Consider the following 16,052-nt stretch of genomic DNA (forward strand, 5'->3'; position numbering starts at 1 on the left):
TGTAAGCCTGTGCTCTTTTCCACTGATGAGACCTTTCCGCGCTTCCTCTTTGAGCATCAGCCAATCAGACTATATTTGTACATAGAGGTGAGCATGGCAACAGCCCACATGTGGTAAGTGAAGAAACAATTAGGTTAATGTAAGCATTTAAGCCCTTTGAATACAACACTTCCTCAGCCAGCAAGGCCATTCTGGGGAAGCAAGATGTTTGTTTAATAGTGAGTGGTCTGGTTCTCCCCTGTATCTCCACTGATTTCTTTGGGGCTACCCATCCCATGGAGCGCTTCTGATGCAGGGAGAGAGGGGTCCCAGTGAGGGTAGGATTCAGCAAGAGCCACATAATGTTACTTGGTGATTGGGGAGCTGGATGATGATGGGAGAAGGGGTTCTGCCACCCTCCCATGCCCTACTTACCAAGAAGAAGGAGAGACGGTCTGGCTGATGAGCCCGCTTTACTGCTAACAGCTCCATGTCAGAACTGTCAGCTGCCTCTAGTCTCACTATCTACCAGAGCCCACCAGCCATGCCACCCCATCAGGATAGGCACTGCCTCCCTTCAGACATCAATTCCCAGCACCCACGCTGCCTTATATAATGTTACACAATGGCGCGGGCCAACAGAATCTCTGCCCCCATTGCTGCAGAGGAGAGACAGTATCATAGAATCATAGAATATCAGGGTTGGAAGGGACCTCAGGAGGTCATCTAGTCCAACCCCCTGCTCAAAGCAGGACCAATCCCTTTAGCTGGGCAGCCACTGAGCAACTACTAAGGTCCTGCTGTCTGTGGGTCTGATTAGCACTCCATGGACATAGAGGCTATCCAGGGTGCAGAGTTATAAGAAGGCTTCATAGCCATATACCGAGTGAGTCAGGATTACATAGGGGTTGGGGGGAGCTGAAGTACAGTGTACATGTCTCAGAGGTAACCTCATCATGGACAACCATGGAATAAGGCTGATGACCTACTTGACCTTTTATCCTTATAAAGCCTACTCTAACACAACAGAATTGTAATTCCAGATTGTCATGGCAATTGATAGATATTAATTATTCCCACCTATTTATTTTTAAAAGTTAAATATTTTAGTGAGAAAAACTTTGGAACTAGGATAGGGCTTATTCAGTTATTGAACCTGGCCACTGGGAATTCATGTGGCACAGCACCAGCTTGGCTGAATTGGGCTCAACATGCCAATAAAAATAAAATGCCTTTAAAAGTACATTGAGACAAAGTTGTACACTCATACAACCCCTACTGAAGTCAATGGGAGATGCACACATGGATGTACTATTTGAAGGCAGGACCGGTCCTGCTGTTGTAATATTGGTTTTCCATTGTACCATAAGAAACAGAAGGAAATTTGGAGCTTCTGAATTTACATTTCACAGAGCCAGTAGGTTGCTGCAGTATCTAGAACAATCAAAAAATGTAAATGGTTATCCATTGTGCTGTCAGGCAGGAAATGTGTTATTTACTGACTTGAAAATGGAAAACCAAAATAGAACCAACACTAGGGGCCTGAATCAATGCCTAGTGAAGTCCGTGAGAGTTTTTCCATTGACTTGAATGAGTTTTGGATCAGGTCCTAAGGGATTTCTTCTTTATTAAATAAATGAATGACAGAAATGCAGGTTGTTTTGAGAGAGCATTTATGGTAGGTGTGTGGTCACTTCAGATCAGATTCTTCTATAGCTCTTCTTGGTTTTCTTCTTGTATTTGATTTCTCTTTGTTTTTATTTCATATTAATTTTTGTCTGCTTGTAGCTGTAAAGGATACTGTGCATGGAATCCAATTACTGAAAGCTTTGACTATCCTGGTGAATATACTTTGATGATAAAGTTAGCACAGAGAGAGTGGTTTCGGGTTGTTGCTCTTTGGACAACTGGTTGGGTTTTCTTTGTGTTTTATTATTGAGTCAAATTCTGCAATCCTTGTTGTGGCACCATTTTAATGGTGCAGAAGCCTAGGTAAGGAATTCAGCATGTTATCCTTTATGTTTAAATTATAGAAATCAGTGGCTCATTGTAAAAGTGAGACTGTTCTGCTCCTCATCTTTAACTCTTTGCATTGAATTTTGTCTGCATTGTGTGAAAAATCATTGTAATATATTTTTCAAAGAAAAAAAACAGAAGAATGTTTAATTACAAAAAAAATGAATCATGTTATCAGACAAATCCTGGCTCCACTGAAGCCAATGGCAAAACCACCTATGACTTCAGTGGGATCAAGATTTGGCTGTTGTGACCCAAATTACAACTTCACAAGAGAGGAAATTCAGGATTTATGCTGGAAATTCAAGATGACACTCTGGTCTTGACTCATGCGAGGGTGCCTTTTGGAAGGGAGGGACAAAGGGTTGTTTTGTCCCCACAGCATGAATTATGGCTGAAGTGTCATCCCCTATTTTCATATCCTTGTTTATGTGGTTTTATTAACCACTGCTTAAATATGTCTTGAGGTAGTTAAATATTTACAAGGGAACCATTCCTTGTGTCAGGCAAAGTGCAAACAAAAATCATTCAACTTCAGAGGGTGAGGTTTTCATTCATTAGGTCTACAAACAACCAGTTTTGGTGAGAACTCATTGTTTTCAAAAGAGGGAAATACCATTTTGTATTGCCTGTTGGTTCCCCATCAATGTTCTTTAAAATAACTGACTATTTTAAAAAAATGCTCAGTTCATACCAAAGGCTAACCATGTCAATATATGAGACAAATATATATATATATATATAAAATGTTTTATTTTGATATTTCTATGAGTGGGCTCAAATGCATAATGCTTATGAGATTGTTTGTCTGATTTTAATGCAGGTAATGTAACTCAGAGCTCAGTGATCCAAGAGAAAATTTCCCAGCAGGCCACACTTGACAAGCAGGTGTCACTCAATCATGCACGTTTTCACCTCCCTGAGAGGACAGATGGTCCCAGCCTACTTAGCAATTCCATCCTCTGTTGGCAGCCCCCTCTCCAATGCAGTGCCATAATAAAGATGCTCTGAGATTTGTGTTAATCTGTGGTCTTTGGGGTAAACTGTAAACAAAGTGTGTAGAGTTATCGTTTCTCATTATGAGCTGGACCTCTTATCTTCTCCTCTGCCTATAGCATATAGATATCTTTAATAGCCTATACCCCGGACTCAGCTTTCATGGAGATTAGGTCCTATCATTTTAAGCACCACAGAATTACTTTGTCTGTAGACGTTTGACCTAATCTGTTTGAGGCTTTTACTATAAGGACAGTAAAACAGACTTATTTCTCCAAATTAGGAGAACAATGGTTTAAATTGGCTATAGCCCCTGTTGCTGAATTTTATGCATATGTATGTATTATACTTACTGATTTCTTGCTCTGAGATGGAAGAAGTACTGTTATTCCTCTCCTCATCATTCAGAAACAAGAACAGCAAGGATGGGGGGCGGGGGGGAGAATAAAAACCTTACATCTGAACACAGTGTTGAGGGGAGTTATTTGTCAATTCTTTTTTCACGGCTGTGGTACATTTCCACTGCATCCAATTCCCTGTGTGTAAAAGGAAGATTATCTTCTCCTCAGAATCTGACAAGTGCAGTAAAAAAAGAGAGAGAGACACAGTTCTCAGAGTCAAGACTGGCGCCTCCTTTAATTTGTGTCATTAGGGAATTCCCCTGGACCTTTTAAATGGGGAAAGGAAACACAGGCAGTGTTTCTGAATCTTTACATCAGTCATCAAGCCAACGCAGAAGATTAGTCCAGAACCACTGTATGCTACAGAATGAGCTTGGAAATATATTACATAATTAAAATAAATTATCCAGCATAAGAATGTACCTGTGTCCCTATCAAAATAAAAGCCCTTTTCATTATACATTTCTGGCGTAACACAGCTTACTAGAACAATGTGGGACACCATCCTTTGCTTTAAGCACTGCAATTCAATAGGAATTATAGCCTGATCCAAAGCTCAGTGAAGTCTGTGTGAGACTCTCCATTGACTTCAACAGGTTTGAATCAGGCCTTTAGTGTTTTGGTGATACCTGATGAGCTTGGTGGATATTTCTGGATGAACTGATAAGTTTTATTAGGGGAGGATATTATATATTTTCTCACTTTGCTTTGTTGAAGGATAGAATAAATGTCAGATATGAACTTAGAAGACTCAGTAGATACCCACTGTCAACCAGATAAGATGACAGAGGCAGCATCATATGACCCTGGGGTACTTTGTGTAGATTTTCTTCCCTTCTCACTACATGTGAAATCACAATGTTCTTCATTTCGAGCCAGAAGAAGCTTGTTTGGCCACCCACAGCAGTCTTTACTGACCAGCTAGTGAAGAGCACTGGAGGCAGCTGCAGAAGTGACCACATCTCTGACCTCATTCCTCACAGATGATTTGAAGGTGTTAAGAGACGGCCAAATGGGTTGGAGATGGAAATGGAAAGAAATGAAAGCAGCTTTCTGATTAAATGTCATGTACTGTAGCACTGATGCGATACTGTGATTAACAGAGTGCCTGCATCCCATTTGTACAATGAGGGGGGTCACTAAACCGTGAACCAAACAGCTATGGAGGACTTGCCCGAGAAGTAAGTTACTTTATCTTTAACAAAAGCTGAGATTAATCCTGTAAACCATTATTCGTGTCAATAACCCTTTCCTAATTATTATGTATTTTATGGTAGCACCTAGATGCCCCAATCAAGAAAGGGCAATCCAAGAGGCAGTGTGGCCTGGTGAGCAGAGCATTGGCCTGGGACTCGGGAGGCCTGCATTTTATTCCTGGCTCTGCTACTCGGTGATCTGGGCCAAGGCACATTGTGGCTCTGTGCCTCGGTTTCCCCATCTCTAAAATGGGGCTAATGATACTGACCTTATTGGTAAAACACTTTGAGAGCTACTGATGAAGAGGTAGGCATTATTATTGCTGTGCAAGGCTCTGTCCAGAGGCATTTTAAAAGACAGCCCTTACCCTTACAATCTAATTAAATAGGATGGAGGAAGGAGAAATAGAGGCACAGAGAGGTGAATTGGGAATAGAACGCAGGTCTCCTGCTTCTCATTGTGGTGCTCGGTGCACCTTCTAAGTATTCCTCGTAATGTCAACGGGACTACTTCTACCTATTTTTCTACTATTAACTGTCAGCAATAAAAAAAGAAATTGATGTTTTAAGAATGTTAAAATAATATTAAGGGCTACATTTGGAGTCAGGGAACATATTTTTTCTTCTGTTTGTACAGCGCCTAGCACAATGGGGCCCTTATCCATGGCCAGGGCTCCTAGGTCCCACAGTAATATAAATCACAAACATTAATACAGTTGTAAAAGAAAGTCAAAACAAGCATGCCAGGCCTAATATATGCATTACCATAGCAGCTGCAATTATTACTGCATCCCCTCTGCTTTTGTATTAGTAGGTGTGACCCCACTGCAACCACAGAAGACGGTGTGTGCACTTGACAGCTGTAAAACTGCTTCCTGCCCTTGAAAGAGGGAGGGAATATATACTTGAGCCTCCAAATCATCTGCGTATGCACATGCATTGACGATGAGGACGATCCACTATATCCACTAGAATTCTATTCTAGTATGTGCTGGAGGAAATTGTGTATGCAATAGAACCTTGCTAATTTGCACTTCCCACCCCATAATTTGCAGACAAAACCCCAATGTCCTCTCCTCGCTGCTTAGCAAAGATTTAATAAGAGGGAGTTGCATTGAGGTCTACTGGTATTAAGACTTTAATGATTATTATAGGGAGCATTTTTATATATTATTCGTTTTAAAAACTGTCCTGCAGAAGATTGGCTAGCAGGTCATGGAATACTCTTAAAAATGATGTAATGACCCTAGCTTTACATTTGTGATGTGAATTTTGATTATTCAGAAAGCAGATTTTGGGTAATTAAAATATTTAAGTTAAAATTGTGGCTTTGGACAAGCCCCGTGTAAGGGTCAGCACATTGTTGCATGGCCCCAGAAGCAACCCAGGAACTGGGCTATGACAGAGTCACAGTCTATTCCCTCATTCCCCTCTATTCCAGGGTGGTTGGCCTACCTGAACTAGCCCATCCCTGGCAGAGATATGTTCCCAGGTGCCTCAGTGCAACTTGGAACAATGATGGGGGTGGAGCCAAGACTCTGTCTTCTCCTCTCCCCCATCTCCACATCCTCAGTGCAGGATGGGGACTAGCAGCTCTGCCCCCATCACCACCATGATGCATGTAATTGGCTCAAGAGCGTAAGGAGGAGCTTACCCATAACTCCTCCATAATATAAGTTATTTACTTGTTCCCATAATAATAAGAACTAGGGGCCACCAACTGAAATTAATGGGCAGCAGGTTTAAAACAAATAAAAGGAAGTTCTTCTTCACACAGCGCACAGTCAACCTGTGGAACTCCTTGCCTGAGGAGGTTGTGAAGGCTAGGACTATAACAGGGTTTAAAAGAGAACTAGATAAATTCATGGAGGTTAAGTCCATTAATGGCTATTAGCCAGGATGGGTAAGGAATGGTGTCCCTAGCCTCTGTTTGTCAGAGAGTGGAGATGGATGACAGGAGAGAGATCACTTGATCATTACCTGTTAGGTTCACTCCCTCTGGAGCACCTGGCATTGGCCACTGTCGGCAGACAGGATACTGGGCTGGATGGACCTTTGGTCTGACCCAGTATGGCCATTCTTATGTTCTTATGTTCTCTGCAAGGAAGCATTAGACATGCCATGGTCTGGCCCAAAGTGAGTAAGGTGCAATGACAACATTAAATTCCACCCACATAGAAGAAGTCTGGAGAATCCTAAAAGACTCTATCAGTAAGGCAGAGCAACACCTGGAAATGAAGGATGCAAGAAATAAGAGGCAGTATGGCTTCTGCTACTCAAAGATCTCAAACTAAAAGAAAACTTGTGCTGGAAAAGGCAGGAGGCAAAACACAGCTATTTGTAGTCTCCTAATACTTTAGGGACAAAGTTAGGGAAGCAAAAAGGAAAATAAGTTCCTGCTCTCAAGGTAAACAAGGGAGGCATCATACACAAACTGAACACCAGATATACAAATCAACCAGACTGCAGATGTCATTCATCCAAGGGAATTAAGGAAATCAGCTATTGGATTTACTGAGCCACTTACATTTATTTGTGATAAGTCATGGACAACTGAGGAGGCATGAGAAGGAAGGAAATATAGTTCTGATTTTTAAGTCATGAAAGAAGAGTGATCCTGTGAATTTCTATGCCATGACTGAGATGTTCAGTGCTGCCTAAGGGTTTTGAACACCCAAGTCCCAGGGCAGTTCATGAGAATTGGCCATCCTCTAGGAAGCTTTGAAAAGTTCAGCACCTAATTCCAATTTCTACCCTTTGTGAAATAATGTGACACTGGTATGAGAAACAAATCTGTAAACATGCATCCTGATCCAACTCCTATTGAGTTGGGTGTTAGGTCAAGCGTTTGAAGGAAAATAGCCATACAGACTAGACTTGGGAACTTTCCAACAAAACTTTGTGTCAGAAAATGTTCAAAAACTTTTGGGCACTCTCGCTGAATCTCTCATTGGAAAATTTTTGAAAAAAGGTTTTGAAATTGTCGAAACATCTCATTCCAACTTTTTAGACACTAAAAGTTTCTTTTTGGGGTTCTAAATGACTTTTTGTTCTAAATTTTCATTGATTTCTACTAAAAAAGCTGAAAATTTTAAAAAGGTCAGAATCAAAATGAAATGTTTTGAAATTAGCAAAGTAGGAGTCTTGGCCCTGCCCCTGCAGCACCAGGTTTTCCCTAGATGCTAAGTGCTGCTGTGAGAACTAGTCATTTTCCCACTTCCATATACTGGGAGTAAAGGACTCCCTAACCTTTCTCGCAGAGCCCTCCTGCCCCATGCAGAGAAAGGCACCATTTAGCCATTTTACTTTGGCACTGTCTTTTATATGATTCTGTATTTTGAGACCCATTTTAATGCAAAAGAAAATGATTTGGTATTGCAAATAGAGTAACAGAATTGTCTTCCCAACATTAAAGATTCTACAGTTTGTTTTAACAGATAGAAGAATACGTTGAACATTTTTTCTTGTTTAAAAAAAATACTCCACCAACCTGACATCCACAAAAGCTGCTACTGCAGAGCCAGATTTAAACACTGCATAATCTTTCCCAGAGACTTTTTCAAACAAAGATGTTGTGGTTTTATTTGGTTTCTGTTTAACTCTCCTGAGAGGCCTCTTCTTTAAATCCAGACATGAAAAATACATTCTAAATCCAGCCACAGAGATTTCAGGAAAGGGGGATGCAATGAGACACCATTTCATTTGCAAGTCTTTTACATTTTAACAGTGTCCGTTCAACAAACAGTATTGCAAATTCTGCTCTCTACAAGAGAACAGTTCTTTAAAATATCTATATGTCTTTCCAGAAATAACAGATTAAAGCAAACAGGGAGAATGGGAGAGACTGATCCAACCAGAAAAGCCAAGAAATAGATGTGTGGATATGGTAAAAAAAAGAAGAGACCAGAATCCAATAAGTGGTCTAATTACTGTCATGGGAAGATTGCTACTAACTTGGAATAAAGAAAAGAAGATAAAAAATGACTAGAAAACATGTAAACTTTAAGATTATTTTGTTCAAAGTCTAAGAAGGGGAAGGCAGATTTGATAGAAAGCATTAGGATTTTGTTGCATTTTCTGAGAGCTTTTCCATGATAAATATATCCCAGACTCTTTTAAACCAAATATTTGTACCTGGGGGTTCTGTTTCAGATGTGCAGCTCTGGGATATCTCTCTGCTCCCACTGAGTGTAAAGTAGATTGTTTCTAGGCTTACGAAGCTACACTCTGTGGGATTAAATAATAAACTGAATGAAGGAGCTAAAATAACCGCATTTTTACTATTTCAAAGGGATCTCAGGAATCAGAAACACCCTGGATCAATAAAAACACATTTTTTACCATCACATATTTATCAAAGTGAGTAGGAAATATACACATACGGCAGTGCATTCTATTTAAGGTTGCCCTCAAAGAGTATCTGTCTATGGTACTAAAATGGCTTCTGCTTTCATTACGATAAAGTATCTAAGCACCTCACAATTGCTAATTTAGGAATCCTCCCAACACTCCTGTGAGGTAGGGCAATACTATTACCCCCATTTTACACATGGGTAATTGAGGCACTCACCAAAAGTCACACAAAAAGTCTGTGGCAGGGCACTGAAACCAGGTCTCCCTAATTCTAGGCTAGCTCTGTAACCACTAGAACATCTTTCCTCTCCTACAGTGCCTATATGAAAGCATCATCTGGTACAGAACGTAGTGACACATTTGCTTAACCATGTAAGTTATATGACGGAGCATAATGCCTCTGCATAGGCTGCTGCTCTAACATTCTCTGTGCTCTTGGGCACAATTTGAGCTGTCGGGTTTGATCAGGAAAGTCTGGGTCCTGGCAATCCCAATTCATTGACCCACCTGACCTCATCCACCACTTTGTATTTGATACCATGTCAAAGGAAAATTAAATATTCTGTTACAGTTGGGTCAAACATGTTCCCACTGTATGCAAGCCATCATTTTCCAATGGCCCCTTCGATTCCTTTCCCTTACGCCCTAACCAAGGCTTGCCGAGGAAGACACCTCTCCTTTTATTTATTAAAGTATTTAACCATGGTAATTGAATTCCCACCCCACCACCCATGGCTTCAATTTGAGAATAGGAGAAACAGGACTGGCAGTTGTAATACCACAGGGGCATGAAGCAGGAGGTACTTGCCCCAGGCCAGGCACATGCTTCACAGCGGTGTTTAGTGCTTGAGACGCTGAGAGGATAAAACCAGCTCTTGAATGTCTTGTTGTCACTTAATGGCATGTAGCATTGTTTGCTCAAGCTCTTTATGACTGGGCATGTGCCACATGCTTTGCATACCCCCTGTGTGTGCCCCTGCTGGCATTTGCCATGTTCCACAGATGGATCAGCAGTGCTAAACATACAAACATGCATATGTGGAACACAGGTGTTTAATTCCGCATTTGCTAGCAAGCTAGCCAGGAGCAGACATACTCTTCCTCTAACACAGAGAGAGCTCAGGGCAAAACCACTTAATCTAACTGCCTATCTCTGACTTTGAATCATTATCAGGCCATATACACACAACATGCTCAAAGAACAACTCTGACCATTTTAGTTCTAGAGCTTAATGAGATCCAAAAAATGTAATCTAATATATAGACTTCTGAACCCCCACATCCTTCTTATGTTTAAACAAATAAACTCGTATACAAAACTCTTTGTTCAAATCCCTTGTGTGTACAAAAATTAAAGGCTCCTTCAGATTGGCAGAAGGCCTATGTAATTTGTCTCTGGTAGCAAAAACTATTGCAATTAGCAAATGTAGGCTATAGGATAGAGCCAGCAAAGATGAAACATTGCTTTTTGCTGCCAACATTTGCGTCACCCTGCTGAGCTCATGTTATCGAATACCTAAAAGGAGAACCAGTCAATTGGAATGCATCAATTCTGCATTTTGCTCCCAGAAAGGCTACCATGAGCTCTGCCCTGCATTGTTTTTATGACTCTTATGTGTTTTAGTCTGATTGCAATGAAACCACGTTGGAATTATGATGAGATGCGGGGGGGGGGGGGGTGTCTATGGCCCTGAAACTGCAGTGCACTTTCTGCACCGTATATGATCAATAGCCAATAATTCTTGGCAATGGAATAAAACATCACTGAAAAGGAAGCTCTAAATTCAGGCACTAGATTTTCTCCTGCACTGAAATCTGCTTGCTGCCTACAGGAGTTCATGGGGAGGAGATTGTCAGGGAGCTGGTTAGGACTCCCTGATTCTGAAGACACAGCTGCTGTGGACCTGGTATAACTTAAAGCAGCTGTGTCTTCAGATTCACGGAGCTTTATGCAAGTTTGCATGGTCTTTAAGGGACCATATGCCAGATGAGAATCAGCAAAGTAGAACTATGCTTTGTCCTGCCCCTTTTTACCTCCAATATGCTCCTTCCCTTCCCCAAAACAGCTATGCCAGGGTGGGATGGGATGAGATGTCTGTTAAAGGAATTAGCTCCATTGGCTTTACCCCAGCTGAGAACTGCACTCACCAGGGGAATTGTTATCTGGTTTCTTATAGCCAGTTGCCAGACCCATTGTGCCACCTGATCAGAAAAAAGAAGCCAGATCACAGAAGAGAACCTGGCCCTAGATTTGTCTCTTCCTCTCCCTCCAACAAATGTTTTGTTGTCATATTTTCATGTTAAGGTAGCATCATATACTAAGGGCCTGGGTTCTGCTTGCATTGACTTCAACAGGATCAGGATCAAACTGTAACAGAGGAATTCTGACCTCAGTTACCCTGGAGCAATCCAAACAAAATCAGAAATGCCCATGCAAAGCCATTGACAGCAGAGCCTCTGTGCAGAACTAAGGACAGAATTTGGCCTGTGCTTTTCTGTTTTTCAGGTAGAACACTGGGAAGAGGAGCAGTAAAATATAATTCTATAATCTCCACTATGAACAGCTACATTCAGCCTTCAGGGGAGACACGGCTCTTGATGGCTTTAAATGCGGCCTTCAGTCACGAGTTTAGCATTTAGCCAAAGCCACCCAGTGAAAGAGGAAACCAGTCTTCGTGTTTTTAAAAAGCATCGGTAGCTGACCGCACTGTCATATTGACAAAACCTCTGGCTGCTTTGAGCTCCATACTATTTGTCATTCTAGAACGACTACAGATGCATTGCACCAGCTTATCTGGTACCCTAAAGCTTGTGGATTTATGTACTACAAAGTCTATTTATAAAACCTACAATAGTTTGAGCACCGTTTCTTCACAATAAATTTTGCTTTCAACATCCCAGGATTTTCCTTCTGCTGATTTGTCACATCCTGAGCCACTTCAGAGGAATGGAATCCTGTCAGATGTGCCCAGGAAGTAGAAGGATAACAAATACCCAGTGTTTGACTAAAGATATTCATAATGTGACACAGCTTCTCTGTAAAGTATTCACACTTTGTACTACGATTGCACGTGAGTGGATGATGGGCTTCAGCGGAGCTGGATAGTATATTGGAGTTTGCCTGTTCACTGATGATTTAAATGGAAAGGCTCTGTACAATGGGAATAAAGTCAAATGGTGTAACACAGAGTTAGGCAAGTTAGCCATGGATACTAACAGCTCTTGATGCTTGCTTTTGCAGCCTATATTCATGCACGTAATATTTACTTATATGAGAAGTCCCAAAAACTTCAAAGGGGCTTCTAATCTGTGTTAGGTTTATTTATTTATTGGCAGCAGAAATATTAGACCTTAATATTTAAACAGCCATTCTAAACATGCACTATAGTATCTGTTTCTGGCTCTTTTAATTGTTAGGAATATTTGCAGTTACACTGTCACCTTGGAAAGCGAGTGTGTGGAGAGGGGGAGGTAAGGATGCAAGGTGTAGAGTACTTGGAAGACAGTGTATTCTAGTGGTGGTAGCAACGAACTGGAGGCAGAAATAGGGGAATTTCAATGGAAGTTAGGAGCCTAGATACCTTTGTGGAACTGAGCCCAAATCACTATGAGCCAGATTCTAATGTGTCTGCTCACATTGCATAGAGCTTTATTCCACAAATAGTTCAACTAAAGGCAATGGTGCTGCTTGTGGAGTTAAGTACTACAGCTGGAACACTGGTTTAAATTAAATTGTTTATACAGAACAGGTGATTCACCCCATGTACAAGTGAGAAGGATTCAGGGACATTTTATCAGAGGACGTTGTAGACAGAAAGGCCCAACACTCAATGCAGGAGTGTCAACAGCCTCTACAAAGCTCGGCTTTTGCATCCAAATAAACATTTCATGACATGTATCTGCATGTGAATAACATGTTTCTCAGATCCCTTCAGCTCCCTTTAATTTTTGATTGCCAGAGCTACAGCCATTACTCAAGATTTTTAAACAGGAGGCAACACAGCAAAATGATCAGACTCTGAGAACACGGTGCCGCTACGCATAGTCTCCCCACACTTCCCCAAAGAGCAGAACAAGAAAGGAACCTCCACCAGACATTTGCGATGGAAGCCTGACAGAAAACAGGATTGCTTAGGACGTAACAGACGCCATGTATTTGTCACTCTGTTTGTATCGTTTTTCTTTTTAATTCTGTTCCATAAAACACATGTTTACGGTAACTCTTCCTTCATGGCTCTTCTATCTAGTGCTGATGCAGAGGGATTTGAAGGCAAGTATCTAGGATCAGGGGCAGGGAGGAGAAACAGAGCTGTGCAAGCCAGAAGGGAGGCATGGGCGGGAAAGGACAGAGACCAAGTTCTAAAATAGCACACCACCAGAGAGCACAGGGCACTGCTTGCATTCGAACCATTTAACCACGGGAACTCCAGGCTTTATCTTCTATGGTTACCCCAGAGCAGAGGCCATGCAGGTCTTGTGTGTGGGGGGGAGAGCCTTTAATAATTAATTCCGACTACATTTCAGTTTACTTCTGCATACGTAGCTTAAAATAATTCATTTTAAAGCTACAAACCATCAGCCAATTTCTTTTGATGCATGGGTTCTTCTCCAGATCCCAGCACTCTGCAGCAGCCACAGGGTCTTTCCTCTATTCCTTGCCTCTGTCTAGTCACCTGAGCTCTTCTCTCTCAACCCCCCTTTCCCCCCTCCGTTCCTGGCCTTCAGATAAGCAGTGGCAGATTTTCAACCCAGCAGCCTCACAAAGCTTCAGCAGTTCTGTTTTCTTTCACTTTTTAAGTCATTTCAGTCATTGCCAGTGCTGATGCTGCCTCAGACTAGCCCACATTAGTATTTCATTATTAAACTGCAGCTCACATTCACAGCCATATCTATAGTACTATGCTGATGAGCACTATAGGAATGGCTACACATAATACATTATATCCATCCCGGGTCGCTCCCAGCCTCCCCACACAGTAGGTATTCAGTGCACGGCAAATGCAGAACAGCTTCTTTTCTTCTAAGCGGCTTAAAAATATCACCAGGGTGGGTGGTTGCCACAAGGTAGGGAAAGGTTTGCAGGTACTGCAGGAGGCAGCCTAATGTATCTGAGCAGCTATCTGCTTGCATCACAGTCCTTTTCTCAATAAAAATGAAATCAAAGCAACAGCTATCATTTGTCTTCCGCGTTCCTTCTCATTGCGGGGCTCCAGAAGTCAAGAGTGTCTGGAGTCAGTTGGTGTTTGCTCTTTATGACAGAAATGCACCATGCAGTTTTTAATTGGGGAATGCATCATCTCCAGCATTCACCTATCATCTGGCAAAGTTCAGACACAGCACTTATTCAAAATCCTAGCCTGGAAAGAACTGACTGCAGATGCCTTTTGAATTTCCGCCCATCCCACTTCATTAATAGTTGCCCTGTATATTGTCTTTCTGACCCTCCTCTGTGATACAGCGCGAGCTAATGCCTTTGACCACTGCTGACATTGTCTGTTCATCAGAGACTATGGATACTTTCAGCTGGTGAAAATTATGGGCCATTTTCTTTGCTACTCAATTTCAGCACTGATATCTGTGTCAGTTTGGAAAGGGACGCTTAGGAGAGAGTGGGCTTCGATACAAAACTCTGCAGTTTCTGTTTGCTGGGATTGGTGCAAATCTTTTTTTGGTTTTGGTTCAGAAGTGGCTTAGTCAAACCCTGGATCCAAAATTCTCATCCAGCTCTGCACTTCATCTCTCTCTAATGAATAAAACTTCACTTCCTGGTCCAGATCCAAACTTGCTATCTCCACAATAGGCAAAAATCAAAAACCTGGAATCGGGACATTTCCAAGCCTGAGGTGTCAAAATCAGGATCTATCCAAACATCTCCAAACAGGGTGCTGGAACTAGGAGGTGGTGGGGTACACCATCACAGACAGGGTTAACAGTTTGGTTCAATGGCTTTCAGCACCGCCGCTAAATAAATTGTTCCAACGCCACTGTCTCCAAAGTTAGGAGTGTGTGGAGTCAGTTTTTCAGATCTGTCTCATTACAAAGCTGGCTTCAAGCTGCAAACTCAGACTGAGTCGCAGACCTGGATCCAGAACTCAGATCCAAGTCCTGAAGCCCAATGCTGCTCCCATTGAAGCAAGGACAAAGTTTCTATTAACTTCCATGGGAGCAGGAACAGACCATGGTTCAGGCCAATCTTTAGTCCTCACCTCTTGAATTTCAAACAAATCCAAAATCACAAAACAAAGCATAGCTGAAGCCACCACATTTTGCCAGGTCTTATAATTGTTGGAGTATCGCCAGCTTGACTCACTCAGAACTAGACCCACACTTGCTAGAAATTTGATTCAGGCTGACCAAAGCTTTTTACTTCAATCTTGGCCTAAATTCACTCAAAATATGGCACTGATTTGCTTGAAATTCAGGTTTCAGGTTTTCCCAGCTCTAGTGCTTATTCATTTCTGCTATAAATATGGGGAAAATTTTGCAGCCTCATCATAGTGGACGAAGCTATTACCCTATCTGGCAACCGTTGTCTGTACAGTGTGTCTGCGTTCTTTGTAGGAAGAAAATGTTATATTGCAGAGGGGCTTAGTCCCCAGGGTACATAATAGATGTAACCCCATCTTTGGAGTCTGCTGCTCTTAGAATGCTGGACTGAGCCTCCAGGGACCTATCCTATGGACAACAACAACAATGGCTCCAGGGTCCTCTGCCACCATTTCCAGCAACCATAGAGTCTAGGGTGGGAACAGAATAGACTGGAAACTCCTGCAAAAGCCAGTAGGGAGGTTTCTGATGGAGTGATCTATACAGGCTGTTTACCGGGTCAATTATGAGCCAGGACTGCTCAATCCCTCAGTGCGAGGGGACAGCCAGACTCAGAGACAAAGGGACTAGACTTGGTTTTGCTTTTTCAGGCTTTAAGCTTGGATCTGATTGAGAAGCAGAACAGCTCAGGGAGTCTCTGATTTACTTTCCCTCCCCTCAAAGGGAGACACTGAACTGCTGAGGGATCTAGCATGTGGTCAGACTGCTCCAACCCTGCAGAGGCCAGTGGCCTGAGAGGCAGAGATTTGACCTGCCTAACTCAGGGGTGAAAACACTGTGAAAG

Source organism: Emys orbicularis, chromosome 4 (assembly GCF_028017835.1).
Source record: "Emys orbicularis isolate rEmyOrb1 chromosome 4, rEmyOrb1.hap1, whole genome shotgun sequence".
Taxonomy (NCBI): Eukaryota; Metazoa; Chordata; order Testudines; family Emydidae; genus Emys; species Emys orbicularis.